The sequence below is a fragment of the Silene latifolia genome, chromosome 1 (assembly GCF_048544455.1).
Source record: "Silene latifolia isolate original U9 population chromosome 1, ASM4854445v1, whole genome shotgun sequence".
Classification (NCBI taxonomy): domain Eukaryota; kingdom Viridiplantae; phylum Streptophyta; class Magnoliopsida; order Caryophyllales; family Caryophyllaceae; genus Silene; species Silene latifolia.
In genome coordinates this window covers 195,344,172-195,368,014 of record NC_133526.1, presented here as the reverse complement: position 1 = coordinate 195,368,014, position 23,843 = coordinate 195,344,172, and positions in this window count along the sequence as shown.

Sequence of the window (23,843 nt, the reverse complement as noted above, 5' to 3'; positions counted from 1 at the left end):
ATGAATGGATTTTTTTTAAAAGTAATGGATTGTCACACGTTGTAAGCGTTCTATAGTTTGTGAGGCGAATTAACACATAGTAAGGCCCTCCAAATTTTGTTACAATCTAAAATTTAGATAAATATACTGCATATCAAATAAATTTTTTAATAAACGTTTTATATGTAATATATAAAATAATTAGGGGAAACTTTTAAAATTTTGTACAGGACCTCGAAAATGTCCAAGACGGCCCTGCATAACTCCAGCATCCACATTAATTTTCACCAACCCCTGCCCCGGCTTCCACCACATATCAGTCATCCCTCCTTTAGTCACCTCATCTTGCTCAACCACGTATTTACGTGTCTCCTCATTCTCCCTCAGCCCATCCATTTCTCTCAACAGCTCCGTCACACGCTTCACACATATGTCCACTCCAACTCTGGTGCCCTCAACACGGCCTTATTACGCACTTCCCAAATAGCCCACACACCCACCATAAACATTTCAGTTTCTCTTACATCAAGCTTCCTCAACACATCATCAGCCCACTCCCTCACCCGTCCATATCCCCATATCGACCGTAACTACAGCCCTAACCCATCCCAAACCCCTGACACCCAACCACAACCCCAAGCTAGATGGAGACACGTCTCCATTTCGCGGCAGTAAACCGGACACTCCACACTTAAGTTTTGTATTCGGGATGCTAAATTTCGTTGAGTAGCGATTTCATCACTACAAAACTGCCAAAAGAACAATTTAATACACGACAACACATTAGCTTTCCAAATCCGTTTATCATACAAAAACTAGGTCATTTGTTTACCTTTTATAATTCAAGATTCGTTCTAATAGAATTACGTTAAATGATGATTACATTTTCTAGAAAGTCATATTAAATTTTTCTTTCAGTTATTTCATTAGCAATTTCTAAGTTTGTATATGATGAACCTACCTATAATTATATGGCAACATTAATAACATTATAAACATAAATTAAAGTGATATGATGTAGTCACTCCGTTCCGGTCAGTAGTTATCTATTTTCATTTTGGGGTGTATCATTGAATAATTATCTATTTCTGTTTTTGGTAACCTTTTGTGGACCATTTCCCATGTGCATGTGGGGTTAAGTGATCTGTATGCGTCCCGAAAATTGACCAAATTTACTCAACATTTTTGTTAAAACAATATTAATCTCGCCCGTAAGGGTAGAGTTTAGTGATTAAAACTTGGGTGAAACTCCCAAGGGTATCAGTTTAAGCCTCATCAAGAGCAAATCTTGTATAGCATGAGGCTATTTCTTTTAAACTTCGAGTCTGTCATTCCCTAAAAAAGGGTGGTCTACCTGATATACGTTGTTTGCAGGATATCACGTATACCCAAGGCTTTTCCTAGTGCGCACCAAAGGTAGTGGCTGTCATTAAAAAAAACTAATGCTCACTCTCATTTTTCTTTATCTTTCCATTTGCTTTTCCGCGGTGTCTAATACGATATTGACCGCTCTTTTCAACACACATACATAGAGTTGACAAAATTCACCCGACCTAAATGACCCGGCCCAAACTGACACCCGAACTTGACCCGTCCTAGTATAACATGACCCAAAATTGTATTGTTGCAAAATGATTATTATTCATAAATTATAGTTAATCCGATCTGGTTGACCCGTTTATCAGCACTATGACATATATACCATTTTTTGCCGAAAATAATATTTTGCAAGAGAGATCATGACGATAAATATAAATAATTTAGTCAATTTGGTCCATAATTACACTTATGGACTTAATGATTCTATAAGGGAGGATTATGTTGAGTACTTAGAAACTCTACCCCTGTGAGTTGCAACTTGCCCACATATATGTCTAATAGCCTCCGTATCATATTTCTTCGATTTTCAGCCTTCACATGCATGTTTTCACCTATTATTTTACACAATCTACTTTGCATGAGAATGGTTTAGAAATTATCTTCCGAAATTAAAATATGACATGCAGATTAATAATGGTAGATAGAATCGCTTGCTTTTTAATTATCTCATGGAATTAAAGTTAAATAAATAGGTAGATTAATAACTAAATTTATGAGAGGAAAATAAAGAGTTTATATTAGTTTTTTAGTGATTGCAAATACTATTTTTTTGAAATTTTTTTTGTTACTTATAAACATGTGACAATTTTGGAGATAATTAACTTTTTAATACATAGTTTTGCCTTTTTATAATATTTTATAAAAATAAATAATTAAGTAATTAATATAGATGAATTAGTATTAACCTCTATAAAAATGCCATGTGAATTAAAATTAAATGTTTTATGTAGCCTTTTAATTATATTGTATAGATAGATTTTACCTCAGTTTCGTGCCTTTTAAATTTCTTCCTTCTTCATACTACCCACGTGAGGCTTCGTCTTATCTGCATTCACATACATTTCACGATGATTTAAAATTCATATAAAAAATATATTGACCAAAAGGTAAAACATCAAGATGGCAAAAACTTTACAAACGAATCAACATTGTCACATGTAAATCATTGAAATTAAACCAAATGGAAAACATGAATTTAAATATAAATCAAAGGATGTATAAACCAATAACATAACAAATTAAAATATACTTTATTAGACATAACAACAACAATACTCAATAATAATACTCAATATACTCTCTATAATCAAATAAATAAATTAAACCATAAAATATAATCCACAACTTAGAAGCTCATGGGGAAATGAGCAATATATTTTAAATAAATATTGTATATAGAAACTATCATAGGTATTATAGGTTTTATAGCCATCACACAACCATAGACTCCCATATTTTAATTTTATTTTTAATTTATTTTGTGGTATTATTAAATTAGATAATTGATTGCTGAGCAACTCAAGAGATGAATTAAATAAGGAAAAATGTTAATGAAAATTATGGGTATTAAGTAGTATAAATAAATCTAATCAATTTATTAACATATTATATTACAAAAATTAATTAGATAGGAAGAAATTTTAATTAATTTGGTGGGTGTTACGTATCATGAAGAGTTTTAATCAATTTATTATAATGTTTAATTAAAAAAATGAATTAAATAGGAAAAAGTGATAATAAAAATGGTGGATGTATGTTAAGTAATATGAAAAGTTTTAATTTATTAACATGTTTTATTACCAAAATTTCAATTAAAATGTCAATTTTAATTATAAATTATGATATTTATTAACATGTTTTTACCACAAAAGTTCAATTAAAATGTCAATGTTGATTATAAATCATGAAACTAATTTTGTATCCCGTGAAAATCACGGGATTTTTAAAGTTTTCTTTTATGTTTATATTTTCACTATTTTTTATTCATTTGCGGCTTTAATAATGTTTTTAATCATAAGTCGATCAAATGATAGACATGTACGTACAAGATACAAATACCTCGACCCTAAGTAAAAAAAGAAAATATAGTAGCATCGGCAAGGTATCTCTAATTTTTCACAAACCATACTGGAGTTGGCGGAACTTGATATGAATTACAAAAGTCACTCACCCCGTTTTGATCTTAAAAAGAAAATATGATTGGTAAACTAATAGAGCAAATAAAACATGGGAGATCAAAAGAATATAACCAATATTAATAAAGAAATTAATTAGAAATTTACAAACATGTAAATTGTTTTCCAAATTGGCGTATTAACACAATTTCCACCTTATTCCGTGTAAATAGTCCCTAATAAAACATTAATAAAACTCAACATTACAACAGTCACCTCTTATCCCTTAACAACTTTATAGATACATTACGGCAAATTATCATACCAATTGATTCAAAATAGTAAGAAAAGTCTTCACTTAATCAATTATATTCTTTCTTTCATATTCTACTATTTTCTTCAACTTTGGACGATTTTTTCTCTCCTTTTATTTTCCCCTGCCATCCAAATATTAGTCGTGTTTAAACGGTATAAAAACATATTTTGACACTTGGTTAATTGAAATTTAAAAATTTACATATGCTTAAATAAGATCAATTCTTGAATGATCGAAGTAATAAAATTAATTAATACTGTTCCGGGGTGTGATTACGGAGCAGTGTTGTTACCACGTAAGCTTTGTTGAATGATGACTTTGCTTGACTCTTCCTTTCGGCCTCTCCTGAAACAATGAACAAACTGAGGGCTCGGCTTGGTACCGAGCGTACTCACTCCGACGCTCAAGTCAGTAAACTTAAAGGGATTAAGTTGTGTGATACTTGGCAAAGTATATTGTAGAGAGATAAGGGAGTTTATACCAGATTATGCCTGGTTTAGGTTATATTTTCGGATCCCCTTCTCAATGAGAGAAGTGGAGTATTTATAGACTTTCACCTTTTGTCACGTAGTGGCCAAGTGGCCAAGTGGCTAGCAGGTGGAAAGACCGTTCTACCCTCGGCCGATAGACCCATGGCAGGCCGGCCGAGGGGTCTTGGATATGAGTACACGGATATGTATCCCGGCTGGCTAGTTATCCTAGCCGGGACCCAAGTGACAGGCCGATAGGCTGCATCGGCTAGGCTGTCTAATACGTTGATTTGCTGTCTTTTGGCTTTGACCTTGCTCAATATGTTGACTCGGTCAGCGGGTGCAGAATATGCCCCATCAAATACCTCTTTCGAAATATGATTCATTCCACTGTTAAACTTTCAATCTGAAACTATATTATAAAAACACATATAAAACTATAATTTCATAACAACAATATATAAAACAAAATTCACATAACTTGTTTTTATGATAAGAATGAAGATAAAAGATGCTTTGAGTTTATTTTTGTTTATACTTGAAATTTATTGTTATGTTTTGCAAACAAATAAAGAAGATAAAAAGACGTCATTATAGAGGAGGGATTGTAGTTACGAAAGTCGTTAAAATTGTGAAAGAGTGTTTTATGACTCTATCTTTTTTCTTAGGTATATTGAAGGGCAGATAAATGACTATTGAATTCTTTAGATTTATTTGCATTTATTTTGTATTATTAAGTGAAAATTTATTATTATTCGTTTTTTTTTTCTTACAAATTTTTTATTATTATTCCTTGGGTTATTATTATGTAAATAGGTATGATAGGTGGCAAGAACATATAGCGTGACATGTTTCCCTTCAAAAGCGGCTCATCATGCCTTTTTATGTTATTATTATTATATAGATTTTCAAATTCCATTTTATGTTACATGGAAATTAAGGTATACTCCTTTTGTTTCGTTTTTTTTTAATTATTATTTTAGAAATATTGTCGATGGTCAATTTGATGATCCACACTCAATTTTGTACATTTATCATCTAATAATTAGCTTCCTTCTCTTTTCTTGATCTTTGTGTTATACAAATAACCGATACGAAAGGAGTAATAAAATCTATCTATCTATATATTATAAAATGCAGTAGTAAAAGTCAATCTTGCGTAACCCCTTAAACCAATCAACAAACACGTGGCAATTAAGCTACACTATACTTGCCACATCATCTTCCAAGACTCCACCTCCTAAAAAATCTATGCTAAATACGGAGCTCTGAACTCCCCATCCATATCTCACATAAAAGTCGTGCACAACGGCCAAGCTACGTCCTTGAGTCTTCACATTCCTAATATGAAAGTATTTAGTCTTTTCGACTTCCAATTGTTAATGACTAATAACAATTACACCTTCACCTATATATTAATGAAAAATCAAAACCCAACACCATTTTATATTGACAAATACAATTTCCAAACAAAAGGCTAGTTAATGTCCAAATAGAAAAGAGTTCAAGTAAAAACGTTCCGCTCTCTAACAACTTACATAGTAGAGAAATTTAAAGTTTTTCGAACAAATAACGTAGCTATAATAATACTGTAAACTATAGGTTAAATAAATTACACATCTCTCTTATTGGTTGTATACTTGTATGAACAAATGAGAACTTACACCTCATGAAAGAAGGGAAAATCCTAAAAAAACGATTTTATTCATAAGAATACTCTTTTAATTTATAGAGATGTAATAATACAATGTGAAATTGACATAACTCGACCAACGCAATAAGATACGGAGTACATAAAGCGCTAAGTACTGTGTAGTCTAACGTACAAATACTAATCTAAGAATACATATCAAATTAAAGGTAATTATAATACAAAATAGGATGAGCTATCAAAATGTAGTCTCACACAACATAAGAAACTTCTCTAGCAGTAATAGTCTTCATAAATTGATAAGCCACCCACACCTTCGAAAAACAATAAGGCTATCTGAGTAATAATACCAATTAAACCAAAAATAACCACAATTTAGGCCATATGTGGTTCAAATCACCCCCTGTATCATTGGATCATTACCAACTTTAACAAACAAATATATTAAAACAAAATATGTTCAATAAAATAAATAACATTGACACGGATATATAATTTATTAGAGAAGAAAATAAATTAGATAGTTGAAGAATAAAAAGGAAAACAAACCTGAGTTTCAAAGAGCCTAATCTGCAGAATTATGTCAATAAACACCAAAATAAACACAGATTAAAACTTATATTGCTCAAAGAACTAATCAACCAAATAGTAGTCAATGTAATTACTAAACTAGCAAATTAAACTACATAGATATTATTAGATAACCAATTAAACAAATGAAGGCCAAATAATTAGTAGTGAAACAAATAATTGGAGATATTAGAAAATAAAAAAGACCCTAAAGTAAAGCAGAGAATATAGAGGGGGGAAAATTAGTATGACTATTTGTTGATTGATGTAAAGTTTTATAGCAAAAAATCATTTAGTATTTGAAAGTTTCATAATATGCGGATAGAAATAAGTGGTGTCATCATTATCACTGTCCCTTTATATAATCTTCTTCTAACGTTATAAATAGGGAGTATTGAATAGAATTAGGGGAATGCAAAAAAAAAACTGGTTCGTATTTACTCTTTGGAGTTAATGATGATGTAATAGGTATAATGAGGAAGTAATAAAGGGCTAATTAATTGAGGTACTTAAATTGAAATTTTGATTTTTGTTGGTGCGAAGGTATGTAAAGAGGCAGGAAAGATGAGAAATCCAACATTTAAGACTCTTTCTTTATTTCTTACGGAAGTTATTGAGATTTGGAATAAGTAGGTAAGCTGTGACACCCTCATTCATTGCGGAAAAATAAACACGTAATTCTAGAATAAAACTGCGTGGATATGTTTGTAATAGGTTAATTTGGGTAAAACCTGTAATTTTTAAAACCTGAACCTGTTATAAAAGTATCCAAATGGGAAGGTGTCAAACATGCAAGGTCTAAAATAAATCTCATAATAAAACATCGCTAAAGTCGCGAAACAAAGTTATATAACCCAAATATGATAAAGGGAGACATATGTCCCTAAAAAGTATATAACATAAAAAGTGTTTAAGGGTCACAATAAAATAAAGCCAATCTAGGTCCCAAGGTTACTTTGCTCGCTAGCTCGTCCATGTACCCCATATATGCATCACCTACCTGTCAATCGCATTTTATACAAATACGAAAGCCACGGTCGGTGGGGAGTAACTCCGAGTTCTCCCGACCACGAAATGTCATAATTAATATAACATGTAAACATAAGAATATGAATATGAATAACACATAGCCTTAGCATATAGATGCTAGACAATCGTACTCATCATGTGAACAACAATATAACAACACATAGTCCTAGCATATGAATACTAGACCGACTCATACTACACTATCATGTGAATCACATAACATCCAGGAATCCAAACTCTATCAACCATAGCCGGCTTGCATCTCACCTTCTATGATTCATAGAATCATCAACAAGAAAGGACAATATATCTAGAGACATGCATAAGTTCCTAGTACAGTCAATAGTCACTCAGAACTCGAGTCTATACCACGAGGTAAGGTAAACACCCTAGTCCTAAACCTGCGCAGACCTAGCGACATGCGGAAAATACCGCATCCAAGACCCATGATCACACACATGAGTACCCCTAAGGAGTCCACCAAAGGGTTGGCTAGTACTTAAGCTGACCACATACTTCTAAGAGTACGTCAGGAGGTCATACCCTAACTTGGATATAAGCCCACCAAGCTAAGACACAAAGGCTATTAAGCTGTGAACATACACTCGTCAAAGACTATAAGGGCCTATCTATGACGAAGGCCGAAATACTCACCTAGGACCTAGTCCCAGCTTGAATACTTTAGCCCACACCACACAAGACAAGTAGGACACCCAATTAACCATAAGAGGGGCAAAGAGTCCAAACTTGCACACACACAAATGATCATACACACCCTAGCATATGAAAGACTACGCAAGAGCATATTCAGCTGACAATCCAACAATATCTCCAATATCAATAATAATCCAAATTCCAGCTAACCAACCGTACCATAATCCATGAGAACAAGCTAAAATGGCAGAGAGGCAACAAGACTCAAGCATAAGGCATCCAAAGCATCCAACAACCAACATGTGAAATGATAATTACAAACATCAAGGCATAACATAAAACATCCAATAACAACCAATCTCACCTCAAAGACAAACCCTCGACCCGAGTCCCGCGACGGGTCATCGGTCAAATCGAGGCTGACCGGTTTAAACCTAGTTTGACCAAACTCGTTCGGTCAATCTGGCCCAGCTCAGAGTCTTGGCCTACTTTGGCCCAAATCACAAAATTCATCACAATATCATTCTCATGCTATTTCCAATTTCTATCATGTGAACACTATCAACATAAAGAAAACATTCCAACTTACAAAATAACTAATTCCACAAAATTCTCGCATAATAAAATAGCATAAATAACCGTCTCACACAAGGGTAAACTTTTCTATAAATTTTAATCGATAAAACGACGCCATTTACTCATACGGACTCCGAATTGAGCGATTCAAGTGGCTAAACCACCTAATTTTTCGATGCCGTTCAATCTGTCATATTTTTGGAAACATTGGAAACCGTCTCGGTCCGGTACTGACACGTTCCAGCCCAAACACGGACTTGTCACAACACATAATTCCTCATCCAAATTTGTTCCAAACAATAATATACAAATAGGTAACATAAATTAAACATAAGCATACTCATCTTACTCCATTCATTCATTTATCAACAAGATCGTCTCAAACAACAACAAACAACAACAAACAACAATAAACAACAACAAACAACAAATACAACTACTAATGTGACATTAATTCGTCGAGTGACTCGGAATAGTTACCTTAAGCTAGAAAAAGAGAACAATAACACTTGATAAAGCTTCTAAAACCCATAATTACTCTTCATCTTCAACAACATATGAGTCATATAACTCATCTTCAAATTCTTCACCTATAAGAACAACAAAAACACAATTATTAAGCTTAAATTCGAAAACCCTAAAAGATGAGCCTTAAACAAAAATTGGGGGAAATGAAAATAAAGCTTACTAGTAGATGGGGATTGAAGAGAGGATTCCAAATATATAATTTTTATGAGATTTGGTGGAGAAATGAAGGATTTATGGTGGATTTAGGGATTGTAAGGAGGATTTTTGAGATGAATTTGGTGTTTGATGAAAGGAAGAGAGAGAATGAGAATTGAGGAAATGAAAGATGAAGAGGAGACCCATGGAGGATGGAGGGTGCATGGTTTGGGGTAGGGTGTTTGTAGGGCTGAGCAAAAGCGGTTAACCGCACCGGTTTTGTAATTCGGAGCGGTTAACCGGTTTTAAAAGTTGTCATTTTCTTGCACCGAATCCGAACCGAATTAATTCGGTAAACCGGTTTTTTTTTAGAATTGAAACCGAATCCGAAAACCGGATAATCCGCACCAGTTTTGCCACCGGTTTCATAAGAACAAAGAGCTTGTTCTTCTCTTAAAGCCCCTGACTTGTTTTTAAAAACCTAAGTTTTCCATAATAAATGTTCAAAGTTCATGCATACAACTTTAAAATAAGTCTTTATGCATAAAGAAGTCCTAAAATACAAATAAAGTAAAACACATACAAATTAACTTGAAAGGTAACAAATTACATAACAAATTGTCCATAATCTAGAACTCCAAAACAGAATAAAAAACTTGCATCTTCGAAGAAGACATCAACCATCCGTCTCATCAATAACCATAAGAGGTTGTTGTAACACCAAATCCGCCATATCTACAATTTTTAAGGAAAACGAAAGCAAAAATTAGATATTCATATTAACACAACACAATGAGTTAACAATTGAAATGTAAAAAAACAACTACAAAACAATGAGTTAGCAATTGAAATATAAAAAACGAACTTGCCTTTGTCTTCTTCAATATTCTCCATCGCAAATAAGATCTCTTCAATAATCATTGGAGTATGGGAGGTACGAAGCCAATCTTGGGCACATATAAGAGCTTCCACCATTCTAGGGTTCAAACAAGTACGAAACGAATCAAGAACCCGACCTCCCGTGCTAAAAGCGGACTCTGATGCCACCGTAGAAACGGGAATGGCTAGCACATCCCGAGCCATTTTAGCAAGTATAGGGTATCGTTTTTGGTTATCCTTCCACCATTGCAAAATATTAAGAGTAGAGTGTCTACTTTCCCTATCATCAGTCAAATACTTCTCCCATTCACTTTTACTCTCATTCTCTGCCCCACCCATTTCCATTTCAAATTTGTTCCCCAAGAGAGCACCAAAGTTAAATGTATCATCTTGATTATTAGTTTGGGGGAATATATTAGTAGTGGTGGAAGAACTAGATGCACTGTTTGAAGTTTTAGGAATAGAGGAAGCATAAAAATCAAAGAAAGTCTCAAAGAAGTATGTAATATTCATGGCGAGAAGACGGCCTTTATCATTACCATATATGGTTTTAACCATCCATTCCACATAAGTCATTTTATATCTTGGATCGAGAATAAGAGAGACAAACAAAAGCAAATTGAGATTCTCAATCTTACCCCAATACTTGTCATACTTCAACTTCATTTTAGAAGCCATATTCCGAACTCCTTCATCCTTGTGACTAAGATGTTGAGAAATCACTTCACCAACCCCAAATATAATCTCCACATAATAATTACTAGTAACATAACGACTACCGGACAGCTTTAATGTTGCATCATAGAAAATTTTCAAGAAAGGCAAAAAGTAAGACACTTGTTTCCACTCATCAATTGTAAGGTAGTCACCAATCTTCTTCATTTCCTTTTGAAGATTAGAATCTTTTACAAGCAAACACCCAAAAGCCTTCTTAAATTTTATCGCAATATCAAGCATTAAGTAAGTGGAGTTCCATCTAGTTTCAACATCCAAACATACAAGACTCTTACACTCTATTTTCTCTTCCACAATACAAGCTTGAAATTTTTCCTTTCTAGCGGGTGAAGCTTTCACATATTTACAGAGAGTACGGATTTTAATAATTGCATTCTCAAGATCATGCAAGCCATCTTTAACAACCAGATTTAGAATATGAGCCGCACACCTCATGTGTAAATATTTCCCACCCATAACATCACATTCTGAGTTATTAAATTTTCTCCTCAAATAATCAAATGCAACATCGTTGGAGCTAGCATTATCGACCGTGGATCACAAAATGTTCTTTAAGTTCCATTCACTCAAGCATTTCTCAACAGTTTTACCAATTATCTTACCCGAATGACCAGAAAGTTGACAAAAGTTGATGATTCTTTTATGCAAAACCCAATTATCATCAATAAAATGAGCAGTGAGACACATATAGGCTAAATTTTGACCCGATGTCCAAGCATCTGTGGTGAGACATACCCGAGAAGAGAGTCGACCAAAGAAATCATACAATTTTTTTCTTCCTTCAATAAATAGAGCATAACAATCTCTAGCCAATGTGAATCGTGAAGGAATAATAAATTGAGGGTTCATGTCTTTACAAAAACCTTTAAATCCGTCTTTTTCAACACACATAAAAGGCAATTCATCAACAATTACCATCCTAGCAAGTGATCTCCTAGCAATTTCTTGATTAAAAGTCCATACTTTTGGAACACTGATAGTTTCAGCGGAACCATCATCATTAATAATAGTGGTCGTCTCAATATTGATCAACTTTTGTCTCTTATCCACATTAGCTGGCGCTTTTGGACATCTAACAGTATGACCACTTAAATTACTTGTCCCATTTTTGGAAGAGGACGCAAACTTACCATTACAGTAATTGCACTTAGCAAAATTAGGGTCGTCAGTTTTACTATAATGACACCAAACTTCTGAGGCATTTTTTCTTTTATGAGAAGAAGACTCACCCTGACTTGTACTTGGAACTTTAGGAGGTCTGGGTGGTTTGTTATTCTTTCGAGACCGTGAAGCTCGACGATGAGAAGTTTGAACCTCATCCTCTTCACTTTTGTCATCCAAATTGATCAACCTTTCATTATCGTCATTCTCATCAAAACTCGATGACATCTACAAAAAAATTTGAAGCTTTAGATGATAATAAAGCAGTAGCTAAACTCGATGACATCTACAATAAATTGATCAACCAATCCATAAGTTACAGACCATTTCTAAAAACAGAAGACCACCATCAAGAACGCCAAGAGTCAAGACCACAGCAAAGTGACAAACATGAATGTTGTTGCGGTTATGTTAAGAGTTAGACACCATTAAGATAAAAATCGTGATGTGGCTTTAGCCCTCAACCTCAAGTCGCGCAAATCGACATGTCAACACTTCCAATTTACAAATCTCTATCAAGCAAATAAAAAGGAATATTGGAGTGGGGATGCATGAATTTGAAAAATCGGAAACAGTAACAGCAAATCTATAAACCCTAACAATGAAAAACAAAGTAAAATCCGAATCAATTATACAATCAAACTAAAACATAAAAATCGAAACAAACAAATCATCGAGACCGAAACAATGAAAAACAAAGTAAAATCCGAATCAATTATACAATCAATACACAATCAAAACAGTAAAAATATATGATTAAAGACGAAAAAAAGATCAATATGATGTATAAAAGGATGAATATACAAACCTTAGTAGTTAAGAGCTCGAAAATTCCAGTGAATTAATGGTAGATATGGAGTTATTTTGAAGAGAAGAAGAGGAGAAGAGGAAGGCTGCGTTTGGTTTAGGAATTAGGGTTGTCTCAAATGAAAAATGAAAAAGAGTTGGGTTTGGAGTTGGGTAACTGGGTTTACGCATATTTGGTTTGGAGTCCACGTGTTTTTCTTTTTTTTTTTTGAAAATTTTAATTTTTATTAAACCGGTTTGAAAACCGGGCACCGGTTTCGATTTAGTGAGATCCGTATCCGCTCCGATTCAACAATAAAAAATACGGTTCGGACCCCGGAACCGGAAAAAAACCGAATTTTCGGTCACCTTAAAACGGTTTTCGGTTCGGATTCAGTTTTAAAATTCGGATCGGCTTTTTTTGCTCAGCCCTAGGTGTTTGGGTGAGTTTCAATTGCTTACGTTTTGGTTCGTTTCGACGGAAATTAGAAATATTCGTCGAACGCGATTTCCGAGAAAATTAAAGTTCTTAAACACGATTTTACTAAAAGATTAAGTACTCATATGCCCAATATCCAAACTCGTTTACCCAACGGCCGTAAGAAATGAGAAAATCCCAATTTTACGACTTTTATCCGAAATCTATTTTATCAAGGGAAAAGGTTTAAATATAGTTTAAATCACTTTTAAACATTTCTAAACTATCAAAAATAATTACATTTCTTCAAAATAAAATAAGATTATATTTTATCAAATAAATTTTATTTTAAATAAATTAATATAAAATTAAAATAGATTAAAATATTACTTTTAAAATATAATAAAGGTCTTCAAATTTACGGGATGTTAGATAAGCTAGTAGTGATAGGTGGCATGTAGTAGAGAGGTGACACGTGTCATTTCAAAAGAGGTTTAAAAAGCCTTTTTATGTTATTATATAGATTTTGATGTAAATTTGTAAGAGTTACATAAATTAAATTAATTTATAGAAAAATGAATTAAATCTATAAAATAAGACAATTACGTGGCAATGAGTTTTCATGCTCACATTTACGTGGCATTTTGGGATCCTACGTGGCTTTGTCTACGTGGCGTTTATTAGTCATTTTAGGGTAGTCTTTTAATTATATTTTATAGATAACAGGCATAATTCTCCGCATCAATTTTAAAAATATATACAAGCATCATCATTTCTTGTTTAAAACCTTCTTAACTTAAACGACTCTCACAACCAACTAAAAAAGAGGTGGAACCGTGGAAATAAAAGGAGATTGCGAGATGACTCAAGTTAAGACGGTTTTAAACAAGATCAACGAAGAAATAACAGAAGACGAATCAGTTACATTGCCGAGGAGTTTATTAATGATTTGTTGTAATTGTTTGGGACCGATCGAGTGAGGAACACTGATAGGGCCTCCTAATGGATTCCCTTCCGAGGCTTTCAGCGCACAAATTATACTTCTTTCCTCTTCTTCCATCACTTCCATTACCATTTTTCTGGACAAAGTCAAGATTTTTAACAAAACATCCAAATTATGAAAAAGACTAGGTCATTTGTTTATTTTTATATAAATTGTGGGCGGTCTTTCAATTAAAGATAAACAAATGTTTGAGACGGAGATAATACTTTGTATTATTCAAATCAAAAGAAGAAACCCAAACCCGCCAATTACCCATGAATAAGTCGGGTACCCGTCTAACCGCCAAACCGCCCAACCTAGCAACTAACATTCCATTAGGTAAAACAACAGCGTTTTGTAGTCAAAGAAAACTTTATTAACAACTAAAGAAGAAGGTAAAAATTAAAGAAGAATAGTTACCTGGGTACAAGCTTTGATGAGTGAAGAATTGTGAATAATAAGAAACGGCAGCCGAGGAATAAGAAGAAATATGCGTACCCTTTTTTCTTTTTTCTCTCTTTTTTTTTTTTAAAAAAAAGGAACGGGATTACGTACTTATATTCAAATCCGCACTAGAAATATCGATAATACGACGAGGCAAGGTCGTACCATCAAAAAGATTGCTACTACCAACAGAACAATAATGTGTCGGTTCGTGTGCAACACGATTACAATTCCTACCGGCAAAAGAGCAGAACACAAAACGAAATTGTGAACTAACTAAACGAATTTCACTAATCACACTATAAAAGTCACTCCTTCCAGTTTGTCGGTTTTTCATTGCATCAACGACATCCTTGCAATCGGTCTCCATACAAACATCCAGCATCTTCATTCTTCGCGTCATTCGACAGCGAGCATTGCCTCCGCCTCCGCCACTCTTAGCTCAAACTCGACCCGCCTTCGGTCCGCCCAACCCCACTTTATACCACCCGTCTCATCCCTGCAAATGACTCCTATTCCCAGCCCCAATCCCTCCATAACTCCAGGGTCGTCTATAAGGGATTCAACCCGTTCATTTGAACAGGGCCGCCGAATTTTTGGGGCCTAATTTTCTGGAAATCCAATATATAGTTATATAGCTTATATAAAAGTCATCACACCATAATATAACTTGATCTATTTATCTTAGCCGGTAGCAGCGCTAACGCATGATAATTTTCACTCTTGCGTAAGTTTTTGGTTCGACTCTTCGTACCAACATTTTACACTATATGTTTTATCTAGTTTTTGCTTAGTATGAGGGTAAGTCGGTAAGACCACCTTATAAAATAGCAACATTGTTTTGTTTATTTTTTATGGTTACTGCTGTTTTTCAAAAAGAAAATATAGTAATTTGATATTTTCTTCTTTCTCCTTTTGTTTAATTTATAGAATTGGCATACTATATATACAAGGTTTTAACTTAATTAATTGGCCAATAGTATATTTATCAGATCGATATTAACAAAAAAAAAACAAAATTAAGAAATCGTACACTACTACAGATATAGGGTATAACATCGGTTAAAGACCGTTGTTATATAAAAAAGCGGACGTTGTTAAAGCATCCGTTGTTAAAGGTTTCCACAACGGTTGATTTTTTTAAGAAACCCGTTGTGAAAACTATTAACAACGGTTAAAAACCGTTGTCGTTACGAGTCATTCGTTGTTGAAAGTGTTACCAATTTTTTGTGGAAAAGTTATAACAACGGTTAGAATAGAAAAAACCGTTGTTATAACTAAAGACAACGGGTTTTTTTAAATAACCGTTGTTATTGTTTTTAAAAAATATAAAAAAAATAAAAATACAAAGCATTACTGCCAAAATCCCTCCTGCATCAATTAATTATATTGTATTATTACTGCCAAAATCCCTGCATAAAAGGACACAATATATGGAATGCGAAGGGTTATAAGATTTGAAGCAGGGATATGGCACAACTTCCTAAACAAAAATATAGTTCGTATTAATTTAAGCATCAAACCCTAAACATATTAATTAAAAAACAACTCAAACGACACATATACTAATTATATCACTATCTCCACCCTAAACTCCACACCCTAAATCTTTAAAATCTAATAAACTCCAAACTTCCTTCAATAATGAATGATACCATTCGTTTAACATGCATTATGACCGAGTACAACAAAAGTTTCATACGCCGCTTGCAGGAAATCGAGAGGAAGAACAAGCTCTTCCTTGAGCAAGCTCGGATCTGGCTTGGTGCAGAAGTTAGAGCCGTAGTGAAACATGGCTTGGTGCAGGAGTTAGAGTCGCAGATAATGCAGCTATATGAAGATATTGCATCTGCGGAACGAAACCTCCAAATAGCAAAGGAGGAGAGGATGATTCTCATAGAAGAGAATGCATCCCTATATGAAGATCTAAGAAATGTATTTTTAGCAATGCATTAAGTTTATGTATATATATCAATTAATTAAGTTTATATATGTTAAATGTGGATTTTTTTACTATCCTCTCCATCTTCTTCTTTGTTTTATTTTATTTAATTTGTTTTACTAATAAACGCAGAAAAACTAAGCGAATAATTAGAGAAAGAACAATGACGGAAAAAAACACAGCCATTAAAATAATTAGAGAAAGAACAATAATGACGGAGATGACAAAACCTAAAACCATAAAGCGATAGATATATACCTGATAATTAGAGAAAGAAAGAGATGATGACAACAACAGTGACGGAGATGATAAAGCAACGATGAGAAAGAGACGATGAGAAAGAGTGTGGTTGTGTGTTTGTGTTTGTGGTTGTAGCTGATCTGTGTTTGTGTGGTATATATTGTGGTATTTGCTTGAAAGTATTGACAACGGTTATTACACATAAACCCATTGTCATTAGATAATATATTAATAACGGTTCCTTTGACAACCGTTGTTAAAAAGTATTAACAACGGGTTCTAATATAACCGTTGTAATTACTTTTCACTAATTTTGCGCCAAATTATTAACAACGGTTATAATGTATTACAGAGTAAACTGTTGTTATTAGTTTTTTACATTAACAACGGTATGTAATTTTTACCCGTTGTTAAAACTAATAACAACGGGTGACAAAGTAAAACCGTTGTAATTACGTTTAGTAAAATTGCGCGGAAAAACAATAATTCATTCAACAACGTCTTTTCGTAATTTTCGTGAATAAGCGTTGTTAAAGGGCCGTTGTGGTTGCCTAGTTTTGTAGTAGTGGTAGTGTATGACGGTCTTGCACTGTAACACGATCCATTTATATAGGAATCACTTTTTCTATTGATACAACAAATGAATGGATTTATTTTAAAAGTAATGGATTGTCACACGTTGTAAGCGTTCTATAGTTTTTGAGGCGAATTAACACAAAGTAAGGCCCTCCAAATTTTGTTACAATCTAAAATTTAGATAAATATACTGCATATCAAATAAATTTTTTAATAAACGTTTTATATGTAATATATAAAATACTTAGGGGCAACTTTTAAAATTTTGTACAGGACCTCGAAAATATCCAAGACGGTCCTGCATAACTCCAGCATCCACATTAATTATCACCAACCCCTGCCCCGGCTTCCACCACATATCAGTCGTCCCTCCTTTAGTTACCTCATCTTGCTCAACCACGTATTTACGTGTCTCCTAATTCTCCCCCAGCCCATCCATTTCTCTCAACAGCTCCGTCACACGCTTCACACATATGTCCACTCCAACTCTGGTGCCCTCAACACGGCCTTATTACGCACTTCCCAAATAGCCCACACACCCACCATAAACATTTCAGTTTCTCTTATATCAATCTTCCTCAAGACATCATCAGCCCACTCCCTCACCCGTCCATATCCCCATATCGACCGTAACTCCAGCCCTAACCCATCCCAAACTCCTGACACCCAACCACAACCCCAAGCTAGATGGAGACACGTCTCCATTTCGCGGCAGTAAACCGGACACTCCACACTTAAGTTTTGTATTCGGGATGCTAAATTTCGTTGAGTAGCAATTGCATCACTACAAAACTGCCAAAAGAACAATTTAATACACGACAACACATTAGCTTTCCAAATCCGTTTATCATACAAAAACTAGGTCATTTGTTTACCTTTTATAATTCAAGATTCGTTCTAATAGAATTACGTTAAATGATGATTACATTTTCTAGAAAGTCATATTAAATTTTTCTTTCAGTTATTTCATTAGCAATTTCTAAGTTTGTATATGATGAACCTACCTATAATTATATGGCAACATTAATAACATTATAAACATAAATTAAAGTGATATGATGTAGTCACTCCGTCCCGGTCAATAGTTATCTATTTTCATTTTGGGGTGTATCATTGAATAGTTATCTATTTCTGTTTTTAGTAACCTTTTGTGGACCATTTTCCATGTGCATGTGGGGTTAAGTGATCTGTATGCGTCCCGAAAATTGACCAAATTTACTCAATATTTTTGTTAAAACAATATTACTCTCGCCCGTAAGGGTATCAGTTTAAGCCTCATCAAGAGCAAATCTTGTATAGCATGAGGCTATTTCTTTTAAACTTCGAGTCTGTCATCCCCTAAAAAAGGGTGGTCTACCTGATATACGTTGTTTGCAGGATATCCCGTATACCCAAGGCTTTTCCTAGTGCGCACCAAAGGTAGTGGCTGTCATTAATAAAAACTAATGCTCACTCTCATTTTTCTTTATCTTTCCATTTGCTTTTCCGCGGTGTCTAATACGATATTGACCGCTCTTTTCAACACACATACATAGAGTTGACAAAATTCACCCGACCTAAATGACCCGGCCCAAACTGACACCCGAACTTGGCCCGTCCTAGTATAACACAACCCAAAATTTTATTGTTGCAAAATGATTATTATTCATAAATTATAGTTAATCTGATCTGGTTGACCCGTTTATCAGCACTATGACATATATACCTTTTTTTGCCGAAAATAATATTTTGCAAGAGAGATCATGACGATGAATATAAATAATTTAGTCAATTGGGTCCATAATTACACTTATGGACTTAATGATTCTATAAGGGAGGATTATGTTGAGTACTTAGAAACCCTACCCCTGTGAGTTGCGACCTGCCCACATATATGTCTAATAGCCTCCGTATCTCGTTTCTTCGATTTTCAACCTTCACATGCATGTTTTCACCTATTATTTTACACAGTCTACTTTGCATGAGAATGGTTTATAAATTATCTTCCGAAATTAAAATATGACATGCAGATTAATAATGGTAGATATAATCGCTTGCTTTTTAATTATCTCATGGAATTAAAGTTAAATAAATAGGTAGATTAATAACTAAATTTATGAGAGGAAAATAAAGAGTTTATATTAGTTTTTTAGTGATTGCAACTACAATTTTTTTGAAATTTTTTTTGTTACTTATAAACATGTGACAGTTTTGGAGATAATTAACTTTTTAATACATAGTTTTGCCTTTTTATAATATTTTATAAAAATAAATAATTAAGTAATTAATATAGATGAATTAGTATTAACCTTTATAAAAATGCCATGTGAATTAAACTTAAATGTTTTATGTAGCCTTTTAATTATATTGTATAGATAGATTTTACCTCAGTTTCGTGCCTTTTATATTTCTTCCTTCTTCATACTACTCACGCGAGGCTTCGTCTTATCTGCATTCACATACATTTCACGATGATTTAAAATTCATATAAAAAATATATTGACCAAAAGGTAAAACATCAAGATGGCAAAAACTTCACAAACGAATCAACATTGTCACATGTAAATCATTGAAATTAAACCAAATGGAAAACATGAATTTAAATATAAATCAAAGGATTTATAAACCAATAACATAACAAATTAAAATATACTTTATTAGACATAACAACAACAATACTCAATAATAATACTCAATATACTCTCTATAATCAAATAAATAAATTAAACCATAAAATATAATCCACAACTTAGAAGCTCATGGGGAAATGAGCAATATATTTTAAATAAATATTGTATATAGAAACTATCATAGGTATTATAGGTTTTATAGCCATCACACAACCATAGACTCCCATATTTTAATTTTATTTTTAATTTATTTTGTGGTATTATTAAATTAGATAATTGATTGCTGAGCAACTCAAGAGATGAATTAAATAAGGAAAAATGTTAATGAAAATTATGGGTATTAAGTAGTATAAATAAATCTAATCAATTTATTAACATATTATATTACAAAAATTAATTAGATAGGAAGAAATTTTAATTAATTTGGTGGGTGTTAAGTATCATGAAGAATTTTAATCAATTTATTATAATGTTTAATTAAAAAAATGAATTAAATAGGAAAAAGTGATAATAAAAATGGTGGGTCTATGTTAAGTAATATGAAAAGTTTTAATTTATTAACATGTTTTCTTACCAAAATTTCAATTAAAATGTCAATTTTAATTATTAATTATGACATTTATTATAATACTACGTATTTATGAGTCTTGGGGTACTCTATCGAGTAGGCCTTACTTTGTCGAGTAAGGGCGAGTTGCAGATTAAAATAGTTTCTGACCTGTTGGGTACTCGATCGAGTAACGTGGATACTCGATCGAGTAAGGGGGCACTCGATCGAGTACCTTAGCTACTCGATCGAGTAGCCGGTTTACGGGGGACGATTTCTCGGGTTTTGTTAATAATGCGATTAGAGTATATAATACTTCCGTCATTGTTCTTTAAACACTTTTTAAAACCTAATCAATGTGAGAAGAGAAATCAAACTACGTCATTCGCTTTAATCGCATTGTTGGCAAATCCCGGAGCTTGGAAGGTCGGATTTCACCTTTCTTTATACCGTTGTGATCCTTGCGTCGAGGGTAAGACCTATATACCGTTTTTACAATGTTTCTTTAAAGTTGGTTAAACCCTAATGTTGGGAATTGGGGGTTTTGTGGTATTTTATGCTTGGTAGTGATTATGTGTTTGTATATTAGGAGGAGGATTCGTAGAGGAAGCTTTTTGATATCAGCTGTGAGATCGTCTGATTGTCGTGCTTTATAGGTAGGGTTTCCCTACTAAGTATTAGTTACATAATGTGTGGTGATTGTGCTGTAGTTAGTGATTGTTGATTGATTCAGACGGTTGTTGATGTTGTGTTGTGATTGTGATTGCTTGTCTCTGGTTCTCGAGATGCGTTCTCGGCTGAGTGGAGTCACTTGCGGGAGTGGCTTCACGTTCTAGTTTTGCCCTCCGTGGAACCCGCCACGGGAGGGGATGTGCACATTAATGGGACAGGGTTATCGCTCGGTATGATGAGCGGGGATTTGGTGGGTATGGCTGCGGTCCCCCACTGGCAGGGCTGGTCCAGTGGACAGTCGGAGACGGAGATTGATTGGAGTGGGTGATTGTGTGTGACTGTTTGAGCTGTGTTGTTTACTGTACTGTTGATTATATAAATTGCGTGATTAGTACTGACCCCGGTTTATTGTTTTAAAACATGCAGTGATCCATTCGGGGATGGTGAGCAGATATTGAGCAGGTATGAGTTGAGTACTGGGATAGCTGGGATGTGCCACGGTCTGATGATAGAAGTCTTCCGCTGTAGCTTAGTAGTTTTCATAAACATTTCAGTTAGATCAGTAGACAGTTGGTTTGAGAACATGTATTCGTATTTTGGTTTGGTTTTTGGATTGTAACCTTTCACTAAAGTATTTCTATTTAACTGTTGTTTCACTATTGTTTATTTGATTATCATTGCCTCGGGTAACCGAGATGGTAACATCCTTATACCTGGGTGGTCCTGGTAAGGCACTTGGAGTATGGGGGTGTTACAAAATGGTATCAGAGCGACGATCCTGAAACCTGTAACCAATGAACCTAATGAATATCGGGAGTCAATTAAAATAAACCCGGGGTAAAGGTTGTAGGAGCTAATGTAAAGGCTTGGGAGACGTCCTAAAGTCGCGAACTCGCCCTACAATTTTGAACCGGTCACATGGGGGGAATATATGTCAAGTCGTATGTGTTGTTTGTTCGCTTGTGTGTGGATGTGATGAAGTATGTTGTAATTGTTGGATGTTTGGAGTAGAAATTTGAGAATATGAATGAAAGATTGATGAGACATATAGAACTGTTGTTGGAATGAGAAGCATGTTGGGTGTTTACTATGTGGCATTTGATAACATGATATAGTTGTTTGTTAATCGTATGAAGAGTTGAGTAGCATAGTATGCTTAACTATGATATAATGTTGTGTTTATAAAGTTGTTTTGTATGCTGGGATATGATATAACATGCGGGTAGCATATTCGAGTTAGCATGACTCGATCGCGTGGGTCTGATTCGATCGAGTGGGTATTTGACGATTTTGCAACCAAAATCGTGTTTTTGGGCACTCGATCGAGTACCTCGGGCACTCGATCGAGTAGGGGGTCACTCGATCGAGTAGCCTGGCTACTCGGTCAAGTATGTTAGAGATCAGAAGGTCTGTTTGGGGTCTGATGTCGAGGCACTCGATCGAGTATGGTGGGCACTCGATCGAGTAGCCTCTTACTCGATCGAGTAGGTTTAGGCACTCGATCGAGTGTGTTCTGGGCAGTCCGCTTTCGTGTTTGAGGTTTTAGTGCGTATGTTTATGTCTACCCTTTCTTATATAGTATCAAGATGCCGCCCAAGAGAAACGCGTATTATGCGAGATCTGAGACCATGAATATGGATGATATCGTTAAGATGTTGGAGCACCAAGATGCTCTTACTGAGGCCTTAAAGAAAGTGAATAAGGATAAGGAGGTTGATCACTCTAAGATCAGTCTTTATATAGCGAGGTTTAACCCAAAAGAGTACACGGAACCGGGAACCAAACCTTCTTGACAACGGGCATCGTGAGATGGAGAACATACTAGACACAGTTCACTTTGTCCCGATGAGATGAGAGTAGAACAAGCTGCGTTCTACCTGAAGGAAGCAGCTGGCAAGTGGTGGGATACGGTGAAGGTGAGTGCTAGGGAGATGTATGCGAACCAGGGCTTACCTGCTATACCTTGGGAAGAGTTTCGGAGGACTATGAGGAAAGAGTTTGTACCGGAGCATGTGAGGAGTAAGGCGAGGGAGGAGTTTGATGGGTTTAAGATGACATCGATATGTCGATTCTTTGAGTACTATAAGCGATTCAATGAGAAGTCTAGGTATCTTTGAGGATATGGGTTTGAGTGAGGAGAACCCGACGCCGAGGTTTGAGAGAGGGTTGACACCCAAGATTATGGATAAGTTACCGGTGGGAGTCCTTACCGATGTTAAGGAAGCTTATGAGAAGGCTGAGAGAGCTGAGAGGTTGGTGGAGATGGCTCAGGAGAGAGTGAGTGAGAAAAGAAAGGCTGAGAGTGAGGGTGGAGGCCAATCTAGTCACAAGAAAGGCAACCACAATCAAGCTAAAGGGTTTTCTTAAGGTCGGGGTTCGATCTTTGGGGCTTCCTTTGGGCGTGGCCGTGTGAGTGGTAGTGGTAGTTGGGGGATGACTGCTATGGGCGT